The sequence below is a fragment of the Canis aureus genome, chromosome 10 (genome assembly GCF_053574225.1).
Source record: "Canis aureus isolate CA01 chromosome 10, VMU_Caureus_v.1.0, whole genome shotgun sequence".
NCBI lineage: Eukaryota > Metazoa > Chordata > Mammalia > Carnivora > Canidae > Canis > Canis aureus.
The window spans coordinates 43,348,269-43,363,183 of record NC_135620.1 but is presented as its reverse complement, the minus strand read 5'-3'; the positions used below and the strand labels follow the sequence as shown (position 1 = coordinate 43,363,183).

General features: G+C 33.7%; 1 long non-coding RNA gene across 1 annotated transcript in view; it reads left to right on the top strand.

The window, feature by feature from the left end:
* The window catches only part of LOC144321723 (uncharacterized), a 35,421-nt gene extending 20,978 nt beyond the window's left edge, over nucleotides 1-14,443 (top strand). Inside the window, exons 2-3 of the long non-coding RNA XR_013387268.1 lie at nucleotides 4,449-4,562; nucleotides 14,252-14,443. This is a non-coding gene — a long non-coding RNA (uncharacterized LOC144321723). The remainder of the gene's footprint in view (nucleotides 1-4,448; nucleotides 4,563-14,251) is intronic.
* The last annotated feature ends 472 nt before the right edge of the window (nucleotides 14,444-14,915 follow it).

The window sequence follows — 14,915 nt, the reverse complement described above, 5'->3', positions numbered from 1 at the left end:
CAGAAGTATTTTAATAAGTACAGAAAAGTTTGGGATAGCAATTTTATAGAAATTAGAAATAGAATTACGTTCCTATAACTAGTATTCAGGGCTTTTGAACTGCCACTTCTTCTATATGTGCTATTGTGCTCAACTAAGAGGAACCACTTCAATACCACTCTCTCCTGCTTTTCCTCCTTCATTTCAGGCCACTCCTTCTCAGGCTCCTCATGTTCCCACCCTTTGATAATTTTACTATCTCACAAGATTCTACTGGGGGGCCTCAATGTTTGACATGCTATGAATTCTCCCTGGGGGATTTCATCTAAACCCCTGGCTTCAACAACTATCCATATGCTGATGATGGCTAGCGTAGTCTGTGTTCCAGACCTACATAACTGGCCAACTCTAACCAGTGAATTTCAAGTTTAACCAGCACCTTCTCTTCCCTCTCCCCTCCCCACACCAGATTCTGTCTAAGGGAGGAGCACTACCTTTCGCCCAGTCCTCCAAGCCAGAAATCTGGAAGACTATAGCTTCTGTCCCTTCACCCCAAACTAAATATGTCACCAAAGTTTGTTGCTTCTTCCATAGTACTATCTCTGAAAAAAAAGTTTTTTGTACTTTTCATCTCTGTCTGTCCTGGGGGCAGACAGATTTTAGTTGGATTCTCAGTTGTGTCTTATACAAGTCATGTTTTTGAGTAAGTGTCTTCACCCTCCCAGTGCCTCTGTATTTCTCCTCCACAAGTTGAATTAGTGATAGTTCCTATAATTTGGGGTTATTACGAAGCTAAAAGGACATATGTGTAAAATGTTTGGAATGAAGCTTGGCATATCCAGGGTGCATGGTAAGCATAACCAGTTGTTATGGCCATTATTGTAATAATCAGTTTACTTTTTTGTGAGGTCCTTGAAGGCCAGTATAGACCTTCACCTCTATACTATAGTGCCAGGTGCTTACTCACCAGATATTTCTGTGAATGAGTTAAAACAGTTCTTTAAAAATGATTTGTGAAAGTCATCGAGGATATTCAAGACTCTTTCACAAGAAATGTTGTTAGCTTTGTTGGTTTACCCCTAACTGTTTTGATAGTGGATCCTAAAAAGCCTAGGATGTTTTTATAATTTTTCAAAACAGATGCTGCCTCAGTAAAATTGAACTGAAAAAAAAAAAAAGTCTAGACATCCCCTGAGCCCTCATTAATTATTTTATTCTGTTCTTGCCCAGCAGCTTAGCCCAAATTCCTTGAGTTAATGTATTATGTGTTGTTTTATCACTTTGCTTATAATTTATTTTTTTCAACATCTATCATGTACTCTGTTCACTAAATATCTCATTGTGGAAAATAGCCTTCCCTTCTAATCACCATCTTTATGATATTGCATAGATTGAATATTGGGGATGTAGAAAAGAGAGGTATTTGAGGATGAAAAACTTATTCTGTAAAGGAAGGTGATCACACTCAGCTCCCCAAATCATAATGTAAGATTACATTAAATATAAAAGCATCAGTCCCCTACTGATAATATACAGTAGAAAAGAATAAAAGTAATAGTAAGTGCCACACTGCCAAGCATAGAGCAGTAAATGTTAACTGAAATCAAATCTAGAGCCATTGCCACCCTGAATGATTCTGTGAAAAGTCTGTGTTCAAGTATATGACAATAATAGGGTTCGTGCACCTTGCAAGTACACCATTTTTAAAGAGTTTATTTCAATGGCTGAAGCCCACTAACCAAAGACTGGCAACAGAATACAACTAGTCTAATATTAGGCTTCATTGTATGTAATTAAGGTGTTATTGCTGAATTGTTGGTATGTATCACATTAGCTGAAAAGGAAACAGCCCAATCTAGCATTAAGATATTAGATTGTATTAATCACTGACGTAAAGAGCATCATAACCAAATATCCTGTTAAAAAACAATCTATTAACTAAAATATTTATTTATTGAACAAATTCATAGGTTCTATTATATTCCATTCTAGTATAATTAAATCTAAGCTATGTAAATGAGGGACATCGGGGTGGCTAAATCGGTTAAGCATCTGCCTTCAGCTCAGATCATGATTGTAGGGTTCTGGTACCAAACCCCACATCAGGCTCCCTGATCCATGGGAAACCTGCTTCTCCCTCTGACTCTTCCACTCCCCCTGCTTGTGCTCTTTCTGTCAAATAAATAAATAAAATATTTAAAAAATACACTATGTAAATTAATTAGGATAGCTTAAAAAACATACATTTTAGATTTATTAAAAGAAATATTTGACAATATTTTAATATGTATCTTAATATAAATTTCTTCTCTACACCTAAGTTAGATGATCCTAATTTTCATAATCATCAGTATCTTCATTTATCCACTACATATGTGGAAGTTCACCATCAAGAAAATAACTTATGGCACCATAATTAGAATGATAATAGTGGCCCAATGGATAACATTCAAGAGAGTTGATCAAGCATATTTCATGATTGCTATAGTTCTTCATATTTTAATGCTTCTATTGCCTTTCCCTGAAATACTTCAACTGGAAAACTCATAGTCCACACACTACTACAATACTCAATTCAACTCTAACTTCCTTTGAAACTTCTCCAACTGGTGAAAGATGAGTTAATAGCTTTTTTCCCTTTTCTCTTTATTTTCTCTTTAGCTGAGTTAGTGACCACTGAAATACTGTGTTTCTATTTCAACTGCAGTACTTATCACATCATGTTATAATCTACTGATCTGTGTCTCAGTTAAACTGGCATACTTTGCCTAATACAATACAGAATGCCAATCACACAATGGGCATGTGATTAATATTTATGAATGAATAAAGAAATGAAAGAATCAATCAATTATTGGGCTTTTGAAAATACCAGATTTTAATTTTTTAGAGTAGTTTTAGGTTCATAGAAAAGTTGAGTGGAAAGTACAGAGAATTCTTTTATACGTACTTCCTATCTTCACACACCTCCCCCATTATCAACATCCTACACCAGTTATATATCAGTGGAATTCAATGAACCTACAGAGTAGAAATGAATCAGTGGCAATCAATGAACCTAATTCCATAACACAGTATTATCACCCAAAGAGTTCATAATTTGAATTAGGTTTATTGTTGGTTTTGTATATTCATGGATTTGGACAAATGTATAATGAATGTATAATGACAAGTTTGCACCATTGCAGCATCATACAGAATAGTTTCACTGCCCCCCAAATCCTCTGTATTCCACCAATTCATCCCTCCTTATCTCTCCCACCCCTTCCAAGATCACTGATATTTTTCCATCCTTTTCCAAAATGTCATATAGTTTGAATCATACAGCGTGTAGCCGTGTGATATTGGCTTCTTTTTTAATATTTATTTATTTATTTTATGTATTTATTCAGGAGAGACACAGAGAAAGCAGAGATACAGGCAGAGGGGAGCCTGATGCCAGACTCAATCCCAGAACTCTGGTACCACACCCTGAGCCAAAGGCAGACACTCAACCACTGAGCCACCCAGGCATCCCTGGCTTCTTTTACTTAGTAATATGCATTTAAAGTTTCTCCATGTATTCTCATGGCTTGATAGCTCATTTCTTTTTAGCACTAAATAATAATCCATTGCCTGACGTACCACAGTTTGTTTGTCTACTGAAGAGTATCTTAGTTACTTCCAAGTTCTGGAAATTATAAATAAATCTCTATAAATCTTCATGTACAGTTTTGTGTGTGTGTGGACATAATTTTCAATTCACTTGGGTAAATACCAAGGAGTGCCATTGCCGGATCATGCAGTAAGAGTATGTTTAGTTTTATAAGAAAACACTAAACTGTCTTCCACAGTGATCATTTTGCATTCTTACCAGCAATGAATAAGAGTTCTTTTGCTTCACATCTTGCCAGCACCCAGCGTTGTCAGGGTTTTGGATTTTGGCCTTTCCCATAGGTGGGTAGTGGCATCTCACCATTGTTTTACATTGCAATTCCCTAATGACATATGAGGTAGAGCATCTTTTCATACACTTACTTTCCATCTGTATATCTCCTTTGGTGAGGTGTCTATTTATGTCTTTTGCTCATTTTTTAATTGGGGTTTTCATTTTATTATTGTTGGGTTTTATTGTTGTTCCTTCTACATTTTGGACAACAGTTCTTTATCAGATATATCTTTTACACATATTTTCAGTCTGTGGCTTGTCTTCTCATTCTCTTAAATCACTAGGTTTTTATTAAATTCTATAGGACTTCTGTTGCATACTTCATGAAATATAGTCTCACAACTAAGGACTTTGAGGCTGTGCTATTCTAATGTTTCATGCTAGGATCTACTATCAAATCACTATTCCATAACCAAAGAGTTTTCAAAAAGATGCACCTGCAAGTTAATTAAAATACATTGTCCAGTGCCAAATGCCTAGAGCATCTGATATGGTTGGTCTGGAATGCTATCAGAAGTCTTCATTTTTAAAATCACTACAGGTGTTACCCATTCAAGTGGCTTTCAAAGAACACTTCCAACAGGATACATCTCTGCTAAACCAGGAGGTGACAAGGAGAATTCGGTTCCGACAGGAAAAATATGCAAAGCTGCAGGTGAGTCAGGAATACCTTACAGCTCTCTTATTTATAGTAACTTATTTAACTATTCTTTTCATCTTTCACAAATTCACAGTTTTCTATAGTCTGAGACTGTAGTTGATTATATGCTTCTTAAGACTCATAACAACAGATTATAGGCTTACCATGGCAACTGATAACCTGAATGAGGATTATTAATTAAGTCTATCTTTCTCTTTGGTTCTCTGACCTCAGATCAGACTCATACATACTTACTGAGCCTCTACCATGTATCTGGCACTGTGCAAGATGTTGAGGACTCAATGACAAAAACAGGGTCCATATCTCATGGTGTATACAACCTACAAATTATTTTCTGATCTTCATTCACCATCTATCTGTCCCACTTCAGGCTGACTTGTTCATTTTTAAATTCGAAATTTCTCCAGAGTAGAAAGCCCAGCTTATACACTATGTTTCATAGTGCCTTCACTTATTTGACTCTTTTGAAGAATTAGCAACATGGGTAAGTTTAAAAAATAAAAAATAATATAACAAGTACCCATGATTCCACCATCTAGAATTAATTACCAGTACTTTGTTACCTTTCATCCAGGATTTCACTATGAAAAGACAGACAATATTACAACTAAAATTTGAGTCTTTTTTGAAAATCCCTCTCCAGTCCCATTGCCCTTACAATACCCTACCTTCTAATCTTACCCAATCACTACCAAAATTTGGTACATAACCTTCCAATCAATTTGTGTATTCTTTTAATATAATCCATAAAAATTATATATATAATACATGCACATATTATAAGTCTATATATTTAAAATGTACACAAATGCCATCATATTGTAGATATAATTGATATATTTTTGTATTTATTTATCTCACTTTATTCTACAAAGGAGCTTAGATTATACCAAAAGGTATATACTGAATTTTAAATTTTATAATGAATTGTTTTTTAAAAATCTGAGATCTCATTATTTTCTAAGGTGTCAACCCTACTGGCATTGGATATATAAAATCTCAGCTAAAAATATATGTTATTGTAGTGATTTTTCACTAGAAAAATCTAGATTGTGATTGTCTAGATTTTTTCAAAAGGATTCAAAATTATTTGTCTCATCAGTATTATAATTAAACTTAAAAATCCACATCTGAAAACCTCACCAAGATCTCATGTAAAATGTTATTTTTTTTAAAAAGTTATGTCCCTAATATAAGCCAGAAATGATAAGTGAAACACTGCAATCCTTTAAAAAGATAGATTCTGCATCAGAAAACAAATGTTTGTGGAACAAACGTAATAAAGATAATTATTGGCAGAATTCAATGTAAAAAATACACAAAATTACAATTTGCATCTCTATCAACTTTATGATTTGCAGAGTACTTTCACATACATTACCTTACTCCATCTAAAATGCTGATCAAAAGACACGAAGAACATAAAAAAGAGTCACAGTTTTTACCTGGTTGCATGCAGTTCAGCATCCACAAGTCTACTGAACTCCCTTCCCATCTGATGTAGCTACATTTTAGCTTGTTATGTAGTTGGAGATGCTATTGCTTCCCCTGATGATTTCTTTCTGCACAAGTTAATCAAGCACAACATATGGGATGTAATCAAAATACATCTTTATTTTTGACTCCCACTGCCCCTTTAAAATTTATTCAGTAGTAAAAGATTTTTTCCCTGACCCTAGATTAAAAATCTGTAGAACCCATGACTTTCAACAGTTGTACAACCACTTTAAATTCAAAGCACAATCTAGATTCAAAAATTAGAACATTCTATCCCATACAATAATCAATACACTGAACTTAATTTAAAATGGGACTGTCTCCCCTCCTGCAGCCCTGGCTGATATCAAGCCTTCGAGGAGAAGGAATACTAGGTTTCCTTTCTATTTCTCTAATCCTCCTCCCCGAGCATGTTAACCTTGACTTCAGGCCTCTGCATGATGGAGCACAAAGAGAAAGAGAGAAGATGATAAGAAAAGACTTGCTAGACATTTAGAATGGATAAAGAAAATGCGACACACACACACTGGAATATTACTCAGCCATCAAAAAAGAATGAAATCTTGCCATTTGCAACAATGTGGATAGAACTAGAGAATATAATGCTAAGTGAAATAAGTCAATCAGAGAAAGAAAAGACTGTAAGATTTCACTCATATGTGGAATTTAAGAAAGAAAACAGGTAAACACAGTGATTTTTTAAAAAGATTTTATTCATTTATTCATGAGAGACACACACACACACAGAGGCAGAGACATAGGCAGAGGGAGAAGAAGGCTCCCTGTAGGGAGCCTGATGTGGGACTTGATCCTAGAACCCTGGATCACGCCTTGAGCCAAAGGCAGATGCTCAAGAAAGATGTGCCACCCAGGTGCTCCAAAATAGATTCTTAACTATAGAGAACTAAATGATGGTTACTGGAGGGGAGATGGTTTGGGAGATGGGTTAAAGGGGCATTGGGGATTAAGGCAGGCACTTGTTGTGGGGAGTACTGGGCGTTGTATGTAAGTGATGAATCACTAAATTCTACACCTGAAATTAATATTGCACTGTATGTTAGGTACTTGACATTTACATAAAAACTTGTTTTAAGAAAGAGTATTTGGAGCTCTTAAAAAAGAAAGACAAGATAAGACTTACTAGAACTGGCATTCTCATAACTGACTTTTGTGGCACCCGGATCTGCAGTGTGCTTAAAGCTGACTGCATCATGGGGCACTTTTGTTTACTGGGAAATCCTAGTTAATCTTCACAAGATGTGACAAAATCATTCGTCATCAGGGTTAGTTACAGCAGCTATCTGTGCAAAGCAAAGGAAAGGATGATGCAACAATGCTGTAAAAAAATCCTCCTGTGTCTCATACCTGCTCTTACTATAAGCCTTTCTTTGGCACATCTTTCTTTCTACATGGATATCTGAAGTATTCCCTGCTCAGAAATAAATGACCTTTGTTCTATGCAATTTCCAGAATTTTCACAAATTAAAATAACCTCTGAAAGAATCATTTTTAATCTACCCATTGTCATCCTCAATATCAAAATCCAGCATAGGCTGCCTAAGTTCAAATCTCAGCTTTTCTGCTTACTAATCAAGTGACACTGGGCAAATTCCTAAAATTCCCCGTGCCCCAGTTTCATACTTGTAAAATAGGGAAGATGATAATAGTATCTACCATAGAAGGCTGTTGCAAGAATTAAATTATTTAATACATGTGAAGGGCATATGGTAAACATCAGTAGACATCAGCTCATATCAAGTGGGCAGCTTCACTATAACAGAACAGTTAAATAGGCCACTCCTGGATCATTTCTTAACACATTTCCCCAGAGGATATTATTTAGAAATAAAATGTTTAAAATCCTATTACAACTATTTAATTTTTTCTCTTACTTCCAGCAATTAAATTCCTATTTAATAGATAAATGATTTTGCTTTTAAAGTTTTCTACTAAATTTTTTAAATAAAGAGAAAAAATTTTAAAAGAATTATGAAGATAACAGGATTGGGAACTGTGCTAATAGCTTTATTAGTTAACCGTATAAGAAACTTGCTTATTTTGATCATGTGATCACAACCAAATCATGCCACTTATTTTTTGGCAGAATGCCTTAATTTCAAGGTAAAATATCTAAAGGAAATAAAGAGAATTAGGGGCGTTTAGGATTTGGATGAAGCCTATTTTACAGGAATATTACAGCAATAGCACACAGTACCATGAAGCAATAGAAGTGATTACACAAAACTGGAATTATTGCGATATACATGAGAATGTGAAAGTACATGCAAATCAGTTAGTGGCTTCTATGTCACATTCTTTATACAGATATGTGAGACCTGGTGTTCAAAAACATTTTGCATCTTTATCGGAAAAATGTGTATGAATTTATCATTGAAAACTGACCCCGGGGGGGGGGGGGGAAAGAAAACTGACCACTGGAACAAGAATAAGCCTTTGGTGAAGTATTTTAACCATCTAGCAACATGCATATGCATGACAAGTGTATGACATAACTTTTACAACATATGTATACTTACCGAAACAGCCAAAATGTAACCTCAAATTATTCTCATTCAAAAATTGTGTTGCTCTTATTATGATAATTATCCTTAAAGCTTTTCTTCCCCTGTCTCCTATGCACATTCCACAAATCAGTAGAATGGACTACAGGTACTTTAAAATCATCAGTGTCTAGATCACCAACCTATATCCTCAAAGATTTGTGTATCCTTTCACATTAAATTATAACTCCCATGGGAAATAGTTTATTTCAAAAGTCATCATAGTTTCAATCCAATTCCATTACAGGTTTTTTGCTTACCATTAAAAAGGGGGAAAAAACTCTCCATAGAAAACAACAAACATGGACCTTGATTATGGTCAAAATACAGTAAATGATCCCTGTCCTCATGGCCACTTTGGATAAAGATTCCTTCAAAAAATCTGGTGTAGTAATTCATCATAAGAAATTCAGGGCAAATGTTGAAAAGCATTAATTCCCATAATATTTTGCTGGATAAAAAACGAAGTCCAATATCCCTAACCAAATAGTCACTGTGTAACACACACCAGATACTAAATTCAATTTTCTGCTTGAGTAAAATAGAATAATAGTTTGCTTCCTATTCCTATCTATGGCTAAGTCTACCAATAACATTAAATAAAAAAGCTAAAACTTCAAAATAGAGATATTATTGATAATTTCAATAATCATCTTTTAAGAGTAAGTTTTAAATGTCTTTAAACAGGCATCAATAAAAAAATAATCATTTCTTTAAACAAACAAACAAACAAAAAATCACCGATACTAACTTCCAGGCATTCAAAAGCATTCTATAAGAAGGCTAAGGCCACCATGTCCTCATACCAAGTCAGCTTTCAAAAAGATTAGGATATAACTTGTGAATTATAAACAAAGCAAACATAATTTTAAACAACCAAACCCTACTATCCTTATCAGGAAAAAATGTGCCAGAGGAAAATGAGTCACATAAATAAAATTGAGAAACTTGCATATGCCAGCTACAAAGTCTCAAGATTTGTGTTAATATTACTCAAGTCTAGCCACATACTAATTATATGCATCCTTAGTTTGGACTTCAGAAAGTAATACAGACTGCTTCTTACTAGCTCAGATACATTTTCTTTTATTAATACAGCACATTTAACATTGAAAAAAATAGAGAAAAAGGAGTCATAGCTATCTTTGCCTTCATACACTCTAATCTTGATACAGGGTTTGCCTATAGCCAAAATGCAGATGCACAGCTAATTTCAGGCCTACCAGCCTTGACAACACTCTCCTTCATAAGCAGCTGGTGATTAACCATATGGAAAAGTGTGATTGAACTCCAGATGGAGTTGACTTCTTCATATAGCTCCAGACTAGTCGTTTTGGGGACAGATATCTTTAGTGCTATTGACTACTGAATCACCTATTTCTTTAAAATTAGATGATGCTGGGGGATTTTAGAGTGTTAAAGGGAAAAGCAAATTAAGATTAAGACTATACTTCTTTTCTATCTACTGGGAGTCACAACAAAGAGATTATAGAGTTGGTTAGCACTCTCCAGCACTGACCTTAGCTAGTAGCTTATTGACACACGTGTTCTGAGATAGAATTCCTAATGAGGCAGTAAGTGCTCTAATACTTTCTATCTATCATGAGAAGAATAATTTATGACCAGAGAAATTTCAGAAGATATCAGTGGTAAGATAAAACTAAGTGTTATTCTGGTCAAAATAATTAAATGTATTTTCCCTCTGGGGAACTCAGCATACATTACTCAAACTGAATGCTTTCCTAAATAATTAGTCTGTTTCTTACAAACATTATCAGGAACGGCAAAAGCAATGAGACTGTCAAATCAAAGCAAGAGAGTCACATAACTTTTCTTCCTCCTAGAATAAAATAATCAATTTATCACACTTTAAAATGTTAATTTTGTAACCCTTGAATTTGAGAGAGTTTATTTTTACTTAGAATTTATATATTTTCTGAATAAAACCACATTTACATTCCAGGTAAATTTATAATTGCTCTCAGAGTCACAGAATTTTGAAGTTATAAAAAACTTTTACGTCCATCTAAGTTCATCATCTATACATCTATAATTGGCCATCCACAATTTTGTAGTAAATATAATACTTCAACTTCAAGCCAGAGCTTCATCACTATAATCACACACACACACACACACACACCGTGTAAGAGAATTTTTTTCTTTCATTACTAACTTGTAATTTGAAATTAGAGTAATTCTTAAAATTACTCTATTTTGGTAATATGGATTTCTTTTAACTCACATCTTTTATTTTTAAAAGCATTACTAAAAAGTTGTATTAAAATAAATCTACCAAAAGTCAAAGCTCAAAAACTAAAGCCAAATATACTTTACTTAAAGGATCCGTTCAACATATATAATAATTCATTTCTTTATTAAACCTATCTCAAGCTATAGCTTTCTTTAAATTATTTTTTCTGGATATTAAATTCTTGTACTTGCCAAACAGATAATATTCATTTGCTGCTCCAGCAATTTATGTAAGAGTGTAGTTAATGAATTTATCATACACAATCTGGTAAACACACTTGGTACAACATAACTCCTATCATTGAATATGCAACCACCAAGTACACACAGATAAGAAAAAATAAAAAAGATAACTCATGTAAGCCACAGTTTCAATGATTAGTCAACTGAAATGCACCTCAGATGGAAGGAAATCAATCATATTTCTCATACAACCAATTTACCACATATTGAAATACTTAATGAAATCCATTTGTCATATATGACTAATTATGCAATCCTATCTTAGAAAGACATATGTAAATCAAACATTTCTAAAGAACTGTGCAAATAGGCTGAGATAAATATTTACAACATACCATAAAACACAATAAGAACTCGTTAAATCCTGACCACAATTAATCTAAGACACTAAATAGCACAATTTAGTCTCTCCAGCCATTAAACTAATTTCTCTTGAAGAAATAAAAATACACACAAAGGCAACATTATTGACAGTTTCAACTCTCTCACAAAGAATGACCTTGAAGATCCATTCAGAATAGCAATAAGAATCAAACTCTATCAACCCTCATCATATTAAATCCTACCTCTGTATTTTTCACACCTTGGTTCTCTCACCCTAAAACATCTCTTTCCAATGCCAACTTTTCAAGGACCACGCTTCCTATGAACTTTCTGTCATATTCAAGCCAGTATTAACTACTTCTTCCCTCATTGCATGGCCTGTGGTAACAATAGACATCCTGATCTTCTTCTTTTTTTTAAATCTTTTCCCAGCTTTATTGGATAAAATTCATCTTAGTCTTTTAACTGTCTCTCAATATTTTCTTGAAACTTTCATTATTAAATTTCTAATTTCAAATGGCAAAACTAAAATAGAGTTACTTGTTATGTGGCCCCCCAAAATCCTAATTTTTAAAGTAATCTCCCTATTTTACAAGTAGATAAATATAAAAAGAACTTTTTAGAAGGGATATTTTACTAACAATTCCAAAATAAATATTTCCACGTTACTCACCCAGAGCAAAACAAATGGCTTAAAAGATAAAGCTAGAAATGGTGCTTATTTATTTTGGTTATTTTGTTTTGTCTTAGTTTTGCATAAGAGCATTTAACCTCAACTTCTTTGACCATTTAATCACATTTCTCCCTGACAGAAAATATTCATACAAACTACTAAATAAATTTCACTTATAAGCTTTTGTACTTGCAATTTTCTGTAGAGAAAAAAAAATAAGCTTTCATTGCTAAAGATTTTGGTGTCTATTTTTTTCCTCCAATGAACATATTAATTTTGTCTACTAGAGTCTATATTGAATTGGTCACATCATAATCATTGTAGAGGATTTGAGTTCATATTAAGACTATTTTTCTATGGTACTGAATCATGTAGGACACTGTATATATTATTCACTTAGATTATCTGTATATCTGGTCTGTACATATCTCAGAATGTTTCTTCTTTTCAGCTTGATATATTCTTTGACTCTAACGCTCAACAGATGCTGTATTTGACCAACTTGTTTTGTGCCAAGTCATCTGCAGTAGACAATAATTTTTCTGTTGATATCCATAGACTCCATTATGTCAAAATATTCTTTTTTCATTTGTTCCACATTTTCACAGTAAAAAAAGAAAACAGAAAAAGATGAGGGCTACAAATTGTAATAAATGTGCATCTGTGCATTTATTGACAACAGCTATCATTTGTTGAGTGTTACCTAGGAGCTATGAAATTTACATCCTTTTTTAAAATTTAACCTATATATATAGAAAGATAGAAAATATTTGCAAATTAAACATCTGATATGGAATAATATCCAGAATAAAGATCTCCTATAACTCAACAACAACAAAAAATACAACCCAATTAAAAAATGGCTAAACTCTTTGTATTACTTTGCTAGGGCTGACATGAGAAAAACCACATACTTGGATACTTTCAACAACCAATTTATTTTCTCATATTTCTGAATGCTAGAAGTCAAAGATCAAGATGTTAGCAAAGATGATTTCTTCTGAGGCCCTTCTCTTTGGCTCATGGATGGCCATCATCTCCCTCTATTGTCTTTCCTCTGTGTGTTCATATGTGTGTCTCAATTTCCTTTTCTTATAAGAACACCAATCATGTTGAAATAGACCCACCATAAAGATCTCATTATAACTGAATTAGCTCCTTACAGACTTTATCTTCAACTATGGTCACATTCCAAGGCATTGGTGGTTAGGGCTTTAACACATAAACAATTCATTCCACAATAGACCTGAAAAACTTTTCTCCAAAGACATACAAACTGCCAATAGGTACATAAAACCATGTTCAATGTTACCAATTAGTAAGAAAATACAAATTAAACGATAACTAAGTACCACTTCACACCCATTAGAATGGTGATTATCAAAAAGGCAGAAAATAACAAGTGTTAGTGAGAATGTGGAGAAATTGGAACCCTCATGCACTGCTGGTGGGAATGTAAAATGGGGCAAACTTTTGAGAAAAACAGCTGAACATTTCCCCCCCAAATTAAGAATACAAATACCAAATGATCCAACAATTTCACTTCTGGATATAGGTCCAAAAAAACTGAAATTAGGGACTTGAAGAGATATTTCTACTCATGTTCATATAGCATTATTCACAATAGCCAAAAGGTGGAACACATGTGTTGATTGACAGATGAATGAATAAGCAGAATGTAGTTTACACATACATTGGAATCGTATTCAGCCTTAGAAATGAAAATCTGACACATGCTGCAAAATGGATGAACCTTGAGGACATTATCCTAAGTAAAATAAGTGATCACAAAAGAACAAATACTATATGATCCACAGATATGTGGTACCTAAAATAGTTAAATTCATAGGGACAGAAAGTAGAATGATAGTTGCCATGAGCTGGGAGGAGGAGGAAATGAAAAGTTATTGTTTAATGGGTAGAGAGTTTCAGTTTTACACAATAGAAGTCCTGGAAATAAATGGTGATGATGGTTGTACATTAATGTGAATGTACTTTAATGTCACTGAACTGTTAAAAATGGTTAAAATGGTAAATTTTATAATGTTTATTTCATAATTGAAAAACATTTAATCTATACAGCAAATCTAATAATGATCCAGCAAATACATATTCCTATTTGAATTTTTCAGATGAGGTAACAGAGGCTCAAAAAGGTCAAGTTGTAAGAAATAGAAGAACCAGATCCATGTCAAATCCATGTCTCTCTCATGTTAAAGACTTGCATGTTCAAATAGACCACACTTACCCACACTGACCACGCTTCTTCAATATAGTTCAAATATTTGCTGGAGAAAGTGCTGAAAATTATGTTTTGAAAAATAAAAGAGTCTATTTAAAAAGTCTGATGTATTGATGATGTATTGATCATACGTTTTTTGCTGAGCTTTCTCTAATGACTTCTTCAGGGAAGCAATGATGTAACCTCACCTGTACCAGAATAGTTTAGCATTTCACAGAACTATTAGTATACAGTTTTATATGTCAGTATTAAGGAGAAAAACACACTCCATTGTTGCTCTTCTCCTTTAGAAACCAGTACTTAGCCTTCTCCCTTCCAGGTGAGAGGAGTCATTATTGAATTGCTTAGGAAGCTGAACTGTAAAAGATCCAAGGCTTTGGCCTAGTTTGTAGAAGAAATCACTGTAAATGTTTCTATATCTGAAATGCCAAGCTTTGTGCTTTCTTTTTATGCTAATAAGCCAGACTTCTCTAAAGCTCCAAGGTTAGATTCTCAAGACAAATTGTTTCTTTAGCCAACCTCTTCTGGACTTCATAGTTTATAAAATAAAACAC